Source organism: Columba livia, chromosome 7, assembly GCF_036013475.1.
Source record: "Columba livia isolate bColLiv1 breed racing homer chromosome 7, bColLiv1.pat.W.v2, whole genome shotgun sequence".
Taxonomy (NCBI): domain Eukaryota; kingdom Metazoa; phylum Chordata; class Aves; order Columbiformes; family Columbidae; genus Columba; species Columba livia.
This window is the reverse complement of record NC_088608.1, coordinates 694,091-706,166: the sequence shown is the minus strand read 5'-3', so window position 1 is coordinate 706,166 and position 12,076 is coordinate 694,091. Positions and strand designations below refer to the sequence as shown.

Here is a 12,076-nt window from a genome sequence, read left to right as displayed (position 1 = left end):
TGGATTTTTTTAATTTATCTCTTTTTAAATGAGCAGTTCCCCAAATGCGATGAAGCACCTTCTGATTGAGAACAAAACCACAAAATGAAGACTTGTGAAAAGTCTCTTCGAGAGCACAGGTGGTTTGGTTTCATGAAACTTCTCATTTTCTCAGAAGAGTTTCACTGGTAAAATATTTCCGTCTGTTATGACTTTCTAAAAAGAGGAGTTATTTTGAAAAGTTGGATGTTTCAGGCATGTCAAAGTGCTCAGGAGCTGCCCCATCCCTCGGCACAGGCTCTGCAGGAGGCACGTGTTCCTGGCTCCTGAATACACGGGAAAAGGTTCCCTTTTTATGAGTGCTCAGCCAAGGTTTTAGGCCACGTCCCCTGTGCGGGGAAGCCGGTTGGATGGGGTGCACAGCTCGGGGTGCCCGTCCCAGCGCCCCGGGATGCTCCATCCCCTCATCACAGCACCGAGAGAGCGGAAGGAACGTCTGAACTGCTTAATAAACATGGGAAAGGCCGCCGTGGCCAGGCGCAGCCACGGAGAAACGGAAAAATCATTAAAAAGTCATTTCCACCAAATGGATGCTTTAAAAAAACATTTCCAAGCCCTACCTACAGCACTTTGCATAATTCCTCCCTGTTTATGAGAATGAAATCCCCGATCAGTCTGTGCTCCAGCCCATATGGTGGCTGATGTGATATTTGGCGGAATCGCTGAGGAAAACACGGCACTGCTAATTTGCCTGTTGGCCCCGGGGACGGGGCGGTCGCAGCACCAGCCCCGGGCCGTGCCTGGGGAGTTAATGACCAGGGGCAATTACTGACCTGGGGCAATTAATGGCCCCCGGCTGCACCGCTGGCCATCGGCTCCTGCAGCCAGCGACGTCCCGGCATCCATCGTCACCACAAGGGTTAAAGAAGTTTTGACTATTTGAGTACACGAACACTGTCTGCAGAATGCATTCTGAATCCCTCTTTAAAAGACATGTAATTGCCTCAGATTCTTTATATTATCATAACTCTTCAAAATTGATTGGTTTTAGGTTTATGGAAAAATATGCAAATGCACAGAGAACGACACACATTCCTCATTGTGGGTATAAAAGTAGTTCACAGAGAATCCATCTGATTGAGTTTGATTACTGAACAAAATCTAATTATTTTAGGTACACGTTCAGGATTTCTGGAGAGGCATGCTGAAGAGAAGAAATATTTGGTATCTGAGAGTGTTGTTTGCCCACTCAGATCTGTTTATTCACATATATTTTGACAGTCCAGAGTTTGAAATAGTTGCGGTGGATGTTCCCTCCTCAGGGAAGCAGCAGCCGCTGTAGCTGCAGCGGGACGGGTGCTGACGTGCATCCTGCGCACACACGTGCCCTCCAGGGGTGCCAGCACTGCCCTTGGGGTTAAACCAGCTTTTGAACTCCTTTTAGCAGATTTCTGTGTGGTTTTGTACATCCCCACGCAAATTTCCGTGCCAAGGCATTTCTACCAGGTTCTCAATGGCCAGGGATGTGACTGGGGACAGAGATGGGGACAGGGAGCATGACCTGGGGCATCCTCCCAACATCGCCCCATCATCCACGAGTGCTGCACCTTGTTCCTGATTTATCATACGTGCTGAAACATTAATTCTGGAGAGGTAGGGAAATGATCCAGCCAACGTTTTGGCCCCTCCTGGGTCTTTGTCAAGGAGTATTTATAAGTCTTTTAAAACAGCTTTGAATAATTACTAAATCCCTCCCTCTCATAAACAATTATCATCCTTTCCCAATTATCTACTCAATTATAATCTACAAAGTCTCTTGCATTAAATTAAACCATATGTTCTTCACAGTCACTTCTGGTGAACACGCCAGTCTGCCCGGCCCTCCCCGACACACAAACTTTCTCCCCAGACCCCCTCCTGACAGCCCACCCTCCCCCCCCGCGGTGCTGCGGCGGCAGGGACCAGCACGCACACCAAGACCCTGTCCAGGAGGGTCACAGCCCCGGAGCTGCGCGTCCCCCAGCTCCCGAGGCCACCTGCCTTCTTCTGCTCCCTTTCTATCCATTGCATTGCTTGAATCGGGCACTGAATTTGGATGGTTTTGCACCACAATGAGACAGTGTGGCCCTTGGGCTCAGGGAGCCTGGAGATGCCGTTGTAGGTCTCCATCTCTGATCAGACTTTAACAATTACAATAAGTGCTAATGTTTTTCCACCAAAACCCTCTGTCTGGAGTCACTGCTGAGGAAGGACAAGCTCTTGCCCAGCCACAAAAACATGAACATTGGAGTGCAATATGTTTCTTGGTCACTACCATTTCTATTTTCTTGGCAAGGGTGAAGAATTATCATCAAGCCGAATCATATCCCCTTGTCACTTAAGAGGTTTATTTTCCCCACGTAGCTAAAAGTGCTTCCTTTGGGTGCTCTCAGGAAAGCGGGGCTGCCCAGCCTTTGAGGAAATTGGTGTGTAATAATGAGGTGTAGAGCCCCTCAAATATACGCTGTTATCAAATACAAAAGAACTACTTATGCATTCTGCTTTGAGACCCATCATTAATTAGGAGTTTTACATATTAATTGCAACACATAGAAAACAATTCTCTGTGAGACGCTGACGATGCTGGGGGTGCGCGGCCTGTGCTGCGCCAGGACATGCTGCTCCGCCAGCCAGGAGCCCGAAAACTCGACTTAGCGTCACTTTCTTCCAAAGGCAATTGCGACAAAGACTGAACAAAACACCCAGTATGTCAATAAGGATTTGCACTGAATCATCTATGCCAAAAAAATAACTCAATCTTCTCCACTTCAGTTCAAATTAGAATTTATATGCAACTCCCCACTTCAGGTGGGCAATCCAAAGAAATTAACCTCAGGAGAAAATTGCTTTTTTCTGGCTTAACACATAGCTTATTATCATGTCAGGCAGAAGAGACAGTGGGGAAAAATCACAGACATGATACAACTGTGCATCCATATCTTCACAGCTAAGGAACCACTTATTAGGAGAGATGTTGAAATTCAGAAGAGCAGGGCTCATTCTTTGTGGCAGCAGAGGCCAGAGTCAATCCCGGGGGCTAATGAACTGGACCACCCCAAAGCAGCACGTGTGGCAGAGAAGCCGTTCTGGCCCCGCCGGCAGCAAGCTGTGACAGACGTGTTTTCTGCAAATATCCCGAAGCACTTTACTAACTGGGCAAAGGTTTCTGTCCTGGGGAAATTAAGAGCCGGAGTGTGTGGGTGCCATTCACCCAGCGCAGCGCTTGCTTTTATTCAGTCGATCAGATATCTATAAAGATAAGCTTGATCTCATTGCTAACCAGAACACTAACTAGGGATGGGGCTTGGGAAGGCTGGGGTGTGGGTGTCGTTCTTAAAATGTAGAATGATAACATTGGACAGGACAGCTTGCGCCCCACGGCATTGGTGATGCTCCTTTCTCCCCAGCCCTGTTTAAAGGCCGAGCCCTGCGATGGCAGCGGGCACAGCCGCAGGTATGACTGTTCCTCACGGCGGTGCCGAGCCAACAGCTCACCAGAGGGAAGTTGTCACATCCACTGATCCATCAAGCCTTCCTGCGGCGGCAGCCGTACCTGTGCCATCTGTGTCGAGCGCTCGCAGGGAAACCTCTCTGCACCTGCCATACAAATCAGGGGCACTGCCAAGGTCACGCCGAAGGGAATTTCGGGACGCGGGGAAGATGTTCGGCAGTAAGCAATAACAGCATCCCTGCCCCGGTCCTCCCGCATCCCCGCCTGCTCCGCCCCAGCCTCCAGCAGCCCGGGCCCCGCTGGGAAATGTGTATTATGCCTGGGTTAATTTACTGATTAATCTCTAGTCAGTGGTTTGTGCTTTCCCCAGATGGCCAATTAAAATTTACAACTGGCAGAGCGGTGCCCTGTTGGCAGGCTGCTGCGGGGCCGCGGCTGGAGGCGGCGACAGAAGGCACGGGCCCACTTCTGCCCGTTCTTTCCCCTCTGCTGGCTTTAATCAGAGGCAGAGCAGCCTCCGCGGTGCCAGCGGCACAGCCCTGGCCGGCAGCGGCACGGGCAGCCTGGCGGTGCGGCACGCACACCCTCCTCCTCCTCGCCCCTCGCTGCCCCACTGACCTGCAAAACACCTACAGTCGTTTGTGCGAATCAGCGCGCTGCCTGGGAAGGGCTAACAAGTGGTGCTGTGACAGGTATAAAAGACAAGATACCCTTACAGCAGTAACGGGGGAAAAACCCTGCAGAATTTTGGCTTTTGGCACTTGGTGTATTGGTGCGTCCACCCAAATAAAGCACCGCACAAACGACAAGGAGGCTTTTATGCAACTCTTTCTTCTAAAGTTATATGTTTGCTTATACATAGGGGTCATCTAGGCTGGAAAAACCCAAATTGTTAATCAAGACCAACTGATTTCCTGAAGTGGCCAAGCATAACAATGATGATGTGCAGTATCAAGACAATTTGCTATTTTCAATAACTGTCCTCGTAACTCAGGACAACACTCCGAGAAATACACAGTGAAAATATACCAGGAGAAAACTGCTGCTTCTATGGGCGCTGCCAGAAGATACCACAGTTCTCTGGTTTAGAGCAAAATTTTCGCTGCTGCTTTTTTATTTTTTTAAGAAGACTTCACGAATATTGATGGCAAACATAATAACAGCCATACTCAGGAGTGCAGGCAAGGCTTGCTGTACAATTCACATCATCCCCCTTGAGTTACTGGGAGTTACCCGTGTGCCCATCCTGCAGCCCGGCCGCGGTGCTGAGCCCCGGCTCAGGGCACGTGGTGAAGCACAACCTGCCCCCCAGCAGAGACCCGCGGGTCCGGCCCTTGCAGATGGTTGGGTTTCCTTTATTTTAAGGTTTAATCCAGCTGGGTTGGACTGCAAGGATTTGCATGTGTTCCTGCACCGTGTAATCGTTGCGTTTTGTAACTAAGTGCCACAGTTAAACCCGCTGACCATTAAATCTTTGAATTCCCAAGCGACCAGCCTGCTCTTGCCCTTCTGTTGCAAGCAAAGCACAGGGTCCTGTGCAGGCAACGGCAGCCGGGATGTGAACACCCGACAGGATGGGGTTCGGGTGCTGGGACCACTCTTGTCTCTCTGTAAAGTGCCTTTTGACTTCTTATGAATCATAATTTTATTCTTTCAGTTTCTCAGCTTTATGGGCCTGCTGAATTCCAGCTGGCTCCATCACCTGCTGCCATCGCTGTTCTCACACGGGGTGAGGGCAGGAGTACCAGGAACCTCAGATTCAAAGCTTCCTTCAAATTGAGCCAAGCGACAATATTGTTCTGGGCTTGTGGTCACTGGAGCAATGCTGGAAATTAAAGCCAAAGGGGTAGGAATATGGTTCCTTTAGATGTCCGAGATAGTATTTCAGAAAACGTTTTATCCTGTACCCCCTTTTCCAAAGCTCTCCAAAGAATAAAGCTGAGACTGCAAAATGTGGATGTCTGAGTGCACAACTGGTGACAAATCCTTAGGCTTTGTAATACCTCAGCTTTTTCCTTCTTAAAATTCAACGCACCCTCGAAGGGGCTGGACCCCAGCACCGGAGGTTTCTGCTGGAAGGTGGAACGTGGTGGGACAGCAGGGCCAGGCCGGGGCTGATGTGCCCCCTGGAGTCACCGTGCGGGATTTGACACCTTTCGGTCGTACGAGGCACCCTGCGAAGACACAAAAGCATATTCTACTACATCTTAGGGAGTCTCCCTAGAGAAATACAACATTTTATGGAGTTCTTGCCCACACAGAACTCAGCGCAGCAGCTCAGAGACCCAGTCCTGTGCCCCCAAGCACCCTGGTGTGAAGGGTAGCAGAGGAGAGGGGTTCAACATGAACCCCCATGCCCAGTTTAGGGTGCTCAGACCTGACCCAGAGCCCCCGAAGCCTCCAGGAGGATGTCCAAGGTTTCGGGTGCTCGGACCTGTCCTTCGGTGTCCACAGAGGGGCAGGAGGGTGGACGGGGTCCCTCAGGGCTCCCACTCAGTCCCCAGCGTCCCCACGATGGGCAGAAACAGGCGAGTTCCTTGCTGGCGGATCAGACACCCCAAATCCCCAGAACCCCCAGTGCCCGCCATGGCCTGAGTTCCAGCTGCTTTGGGAATCGCAGCTTTTTACTTTTTTGTTCTTTTTTTTTGTGGTTAAAAAAGATGAGCATTTTGGAAAAATCCAAGACATGTTAATACCATGACCTGCACCATTACTGTCAATAGAGATGGGCTGGTGATCTTTAAAAGGAGATTTTCTCAGGGTGAAGGACAAACATGACATTAGAGTCATCAAACTCCCTATCTGACAAGGACATATAAATTGTAAATGGTCGGGGGCACTAGGAGCAGCTTGTCTTTCTTCTGGGTGCTCTCCCATCGCAGCAGCGATCTGCCGGCTGCCACCGGCACGTCCTGCCGTGTGCTGGCAGCGGGGACGGGGACACTGATGGTAAAGCTGCTGCGGCTTCCCCACGTCCACCGGTGTCTGCCCTGACCCTTGTCCCCTGTGGGTGTGTAGAAGCCAAGTGTGAAAACAACAAAAGCCAAGACTAAGTGTAAAACCCCCCAGCAAGTGTGGGGGGCATCAGGACATTAGGCACAATCCTGCTCTTAGGGCACTGCTGTGAGTCAGTGGGACCCTCACTGGACTGATCCCACCTCAGCATCGTTTTCAGGGTCCAGCGATGTTCCTGGGCGCTGCCGTAGTTTTGAAGATCATTTCACATGCGCTCTCGGCATCCCAGCCCCGAGTCCTTGGCTCCGTGCAGACAACCCCGAGCTCCGGGGAATGGCTTGGGGCTGCAGAAGAGCTGGTGGGTGACGCACCTGAAGAGCAAACCCTGTTTTATTCCTTGCACATTGTGCTCAGCAAACCCTGAGGCTTCCCTGCAGTTCTGCATAGGGTAAGGAAATGAAGCCACCTTCCTGATCTTAGAGGTTCTGAGATGAAATCTGCATCTTCTTTCTGTGCCTCAGTTTCCCCATCTGTAACACCAGTGCATTTATCAGTGGTGGCAGCTCTCAGGGTGTGACACTGCCGTACAAAGCATCTGGATACAATAATCACTTGTAATTCACTAAAGAGAGAAAAAAAATCTTGTTATTTTTGTAACCTGTCCATTTATGTGCTTATTTAGACAGATGCTCAGTTGCATTCAATTAAGAACAGTTCAATTTACCTTTTAAGGGTTTGGTTTCAGAACTGCGTAATTGGAAAAATTTGGATTTGGGCAGTATCCCTGATGAGCCGCCTTTGCTAGGCTGGCCTAACCGCCCTGGGACGCGCTGTGGCTCTAACCAGGTTTGATTTATGTGCGCCGTATTAAATAGTCCTTGCCTGGGAAAAAAATCAACTAAGTAGGAAACCGAGAGGAAATGGGGAGACCAGAAGTTCTATGAACCTGCTGGTACCCAGGGAAACGGAGGCACTGAGTCCTGTGGAGGGGGCAGAGCTGCGGGACACAATAAGAACAAAACTCCCGCTCAGAAGACACCCCGGGGTCCTTTTTCATAGAGCAATGAGAAAAATGGCACCCCAGCAGCACAAAGGGCGCGAGGGGCTGCTGTGGGGTTAGTGGGGGCATCAGCACTCGCACAGCAAACTGAACCTCTTCATCCGCCATCTAAATGTATAAAGTGCCGCTTCGGTATAGAAACGTCGCTGCCACCTTCAACATATGTAACCCTCCCCACAAAGAAGTATATGTGCCATATATAAATCTTGTAAACCTCTCATATATATGTGATATATTTTATATATATGTATTTTCCAATTAATTACATCGAAGGACATTATGGTCTACCTTTTACCAGACCTGGCACCTTATCAATGCTATTCACATTTAATTAGTAGACATTTCTTCTCTCTGAGCATATTTACTTGAATTCCTTGTTCCTACGGCAACCCAGGCAGCACCACTGCCACCGGAGCAGTCTAGACTACCCTCCGAAAGGAATGGAGATTAACGAGCAAGCTCAATATTAAGATTATACCGCAAAGACTGAGCTTGGCGAGAGCAGCATTACAAAGCAGGCTCAGATAAGACTCTTATTTCAAGGAGCCTATTTATAGCGTTGCCGATTTGTATTTGTTCGATACCTATAGTGTACAGGCTGGGAGAGACGACTCATTTAGCATTAAGTTCTCGGTAATTGGCTATCAACTCAGGTAAAGGGATTTTTTTTTTCTTTTTAATAATTACAATCCATTTTCATTTAAAAATACCCACCAAGGGAACAGCTAAACAATATCCAAACCATTTCTATTTACAGATGCTTTCCTCGCTGGCTCGGTACAGTTTGAAAGCACACAAAATGTCTAAGTTACCTCATGGCATCGCAGCTGCTCAGAACAGAGTATATTCTTTACAAGAAGACACACACATCACCACCTTTATTTACATTCTCCTTTAAGGTTTCCTCACCCAGGGTGAACACTGAAGGCAAATGTTAGAAGGCTGATTTGAGATTAAAATCCAACAGTTCTTCTCCTTTTAGTTTATAAATAGCCCTTTTTTTAGACTGATAAAGGAAAGTGCAAAATAAATTAAATAAGGAGGAAAGGGCCATTTGTAAGTTACAGACATGAGCAGCTCAGTTAAACTTGGTTTTAATACTTAGGGGATTCTGATCCTTTTGCAGGAAAAAGCACAGTGTGAACACTCTCACGCCTTGTACTTTCAACCGGGTTTGCATTTAGCTCTAGAGCAGGGATCTGTTCAAAGATAAGCACAAACTGTCCAATGAAATTATCAGCGTGGCACCCGAAACTCCAAGGCATTAGTTTTTACAGATCTCCAGAATGCATTAGGGACTTTGGAGGTTAAAATGTGTATACATATATACATATATATAGGGGAATGTCTGAGTCACTGTTGGGGCAGCTCTGTGGGATCGGAGCGGGACGCAGCCCTTGGTGACAGGGTCACCGGGACTCCCGACCCTCCTGCCCCACAGCACCAGCTCCATCACCAATGCGAGGGGCTGCCTGGGAATCCCTTTGTTCCCAGCCCCACCAAATATTTGGGTGCCAGTCGGCTGATCTGAAGCCATCTGACTGTTCCTGGGCTGCAGTTTCTGTCTCATGTCCCTCCCGCGTGTCCCCTCCTGGTCCCGCAGCACCCTCCCGAAGGTGACCTTGGTGACAGTGCCGTACGGGCACCCACGGGCCCCAAAGCCATCAGAAACACCGTGGGGAAGCAGCCAAGAGGCCTCAGGGGGTTACTGACCCAGACTGATCCTCTTAACACCAGGAGTTTAGAGCCCCAACACTGTTGCTTTCACAAAAATAACTCTGGGGTGCAATTGGCCACCGTAAACACCTTCCAAAGTGTTTTCAGTGCCTTTGGCTTGCAAAGCGAGGAGAGGGAGAGACCATGTTTTGTATGCACTGTTGCCCACTTCCCTAGATTTACTTTCCCCGTAAATATGAGCCATGACATGAATGAATTAATCACGGGCAGCCAGGAGAGGGGCGGGTTCTGCTGCGATCCGTGCCCTGGACCCCGCAATCCGGGATGTGCTCCTGGGCTTGTACCGAGTGCCTTTTAATACCAGAGAACACAACAACTTAAATGCCATTCCCTGGTTTTATGAAAAAGCAATATAGGAGAGTAAATAGGGCAAATACCAACAAGGAAGGACACGCAAGTCGAATCAAACAATAAATTCAAATAATATCACTAAATCGAAGAGCAGAGGCAGTGTCTGAAAGCCCCTTTCTCCCCGTGACTTTTCTGGAGAGCCAAGCAGCCGAGCACATGTAAGAATAACCTATTCTCCTTTCCCATTAACAACAACAATCAAGGCTGGATTAAAGCTCTTCAAATAATTCTCCAAGTAGAGATAAAGCATAAAAGAGAGAGAGAAAAAAAAATCCGTCGTATTCTTCTGGCACTGGTAATAAGCTTACACCCGGAACAGACTTGTTAAATAATTAGAGTTAAATTACCTCCTTTCCTACCACCGCCTTTCTCAGCTTTTCCTTTCTAAGTTGTGGTTTACCGGAGAGGAATCGGTGCCGAAATAGGCAGGAGAGGACGGGGTGGAGCGCTGCCCTCGCACAAGGCAGCTTTCTGCCCCGGTGCTGGGCACGTGTGGAGCTGGTTACCGCACATTGTCACCGCGGGTCCCCGGGTAGCCCGAGCGGCCCAGCCCGGGCAGGAGGCAGAGGACGAGCCCCCCCGGCACCCCGCGAACAGCCGGGACCCCGGCCTGCCGGGCTCCCCGCTCCTCAGCAGAAGGCACAAAAAAAGGAATTGAGATTTGCAGATCTGATAATGAGCCAGTTAATGACATAAATGATACCTCAAGAACCTCACTAAACCATCCAGGTCCTACAATTTAATCTGTAATAAATACTCCTGCATCATTGCGAGATGGCTGCTCATAATGGCAAATGAAATATGCTGGTATGATAGGTACAATAAATCTGGATTTTCCTATGGTTCCCTCAGGCTAGAACAATATGTAACCAGAGTGCGCACTGTCAGGATGAGCAGATCTCAAAGCCATCATAAAATCTAAATGGGGACTAATTAGGAGGCCCTTCCCTTCTAGAGTTACTATTTCTATTGACATTTTCCATGCATGAGCCCCTCCATAACATCATAAGTCACCAAGATAAGAACTCCCTAGATTATAGGGAAAAAGCTTTAATGGAGAAGTTGAACTCAAAGGCGATGCATAAATTTTCCTTCTGATACCCCGGCAAGTCTGTGTTCAGTACTTTCTTTACAAACTTTCCATGCAGCCCCGTCCCTGCTCCCGCCCTCGCTGGGGACACGGTGGGGGGGACCTCCCACCTGCGGGGACCCCGAATGCCTGAGCCCGGCTCCCGGGGGGACCCCGATCCCTGCACCCTTGACGCCTGTTGCAGGGCGCTGGGGAGGCCAAAGGTACCTATGGAGTCCAGGGGTGTTCTCCGTGTCCCCTTCGGTCACACCACGAATGCTTCGGGGACAAGCCGGGTTTCCGCAGAGCTGTCCGGGCATGGCTGGTGTCCGCAGGGACCTGCGGGCTGGTGCAGGGGGCATCTCCTGAGGTTTTTCCCTCTGCCCAAGCACACAGGGATGCAACAGTGACGGGTGCTCCAAGGTCATCAACCCCACGGTGGGGTGACGGATGTGCTTGGGGCACAGACAGCTCCAGTCCCCTCTGTCCCCTGTCACCATGAGCAGAGCCGTGCTCCTATCACCTACACGGGGACCTAAGAACACCTGGGCTCCTCCTCGCCTGAGCACAGAAAGCAAGATTTATTGGCTGTTTACAGCAGACTTTACATTCCATTTTCCCTTGTCACATCCACACAAAGTAATTGCCCTTGTGTGTACGTGCATGTCCCTGTTTGCCGAGGGTGCGGAGCCACTGCTGCCTCGCCTGAGGCATCGCCCGGGCCCAGCCGCGCCGTGTGGGAATCGTCCCAGCACCGCCATGCCGCGGGACAGCCCTGAGCCCCTATTAGTGACACGTACGGGGTCCCAGCAGGGTCTGCAGCCGCGGTGCCAGGCCAGGGGTGGGCTGTGGGGCAGCCCCACGGGCTGGAGTGCTGCAGAAAGATGGAGCAGGCTGCCCAGGCTGTGCGGTCACGGTCCTGTAGGGGTTGAACAGACACTGAGAGGAGGTTCTTAGGGACATGGGTTAGCGATGGACTCGGCAGTGTTGGGTTAGTGGTTGGACTTGATTATCTTAAAGGTCTTTTCCAACCAGAACAATTCTATGATACTATGAAGAGCCCAGGCAACCTGAACCGCCCATGACACCCAGGCGAGGACACCCCCATGCACGGGCATCCCCAACCCTGCCCTTGGAAACATTAACACCAACCCTCATTTTGCCTTCTGTTTATTAATTTAAAGTAACATAACGTGGCCTCCTGGCCGTTTTGCTCTCCTGGTTTAGAGGTGGTGCCAAGAGAAGCGCAGGGGCTCGCAGGGCTCCATGCAGGCAACCGGCCCCCACACCCATGAATTGTCTGGGACTCCCAACAGCCCTGGTGTCCGTGACACCTCCACAGCTTCTGCGGTGTTGTGTCATGGATTAAAGTGGCCTCACTGAGCCCAGCTCAGGGCTGTCTGATTACGTCCCTATGAATCAGCCATGCACGATG

The 12,076-nt window shown here is 50.1% G+C and overlaps 1 long non-coding RNA gene across 1 annotated transcript; it reads right to left on the bottom strand.

Annotated features, from left to right (window-relative positions):
• Nucleotides 1–3,100: 3,100 nt before the first annotated feature.
• LOC135579994 (uncharacterized) lies at nt 3,101–11,160 on the bottom strand. The gene is made up of 3 exons (XR_010473932.1): nt 10,870–11,160; nt 6,628–6,795; nt 3,101–5,643 (listed from the first exon to the last, which is right to left on the bottom strand). It is a non-coding gene; the product is annotated as an uncharacterized LOC135579994 (long non-coding RNA).
• Between the last annotated feature and the right edge of the window lie 916 nt (nt 11,161–12,076).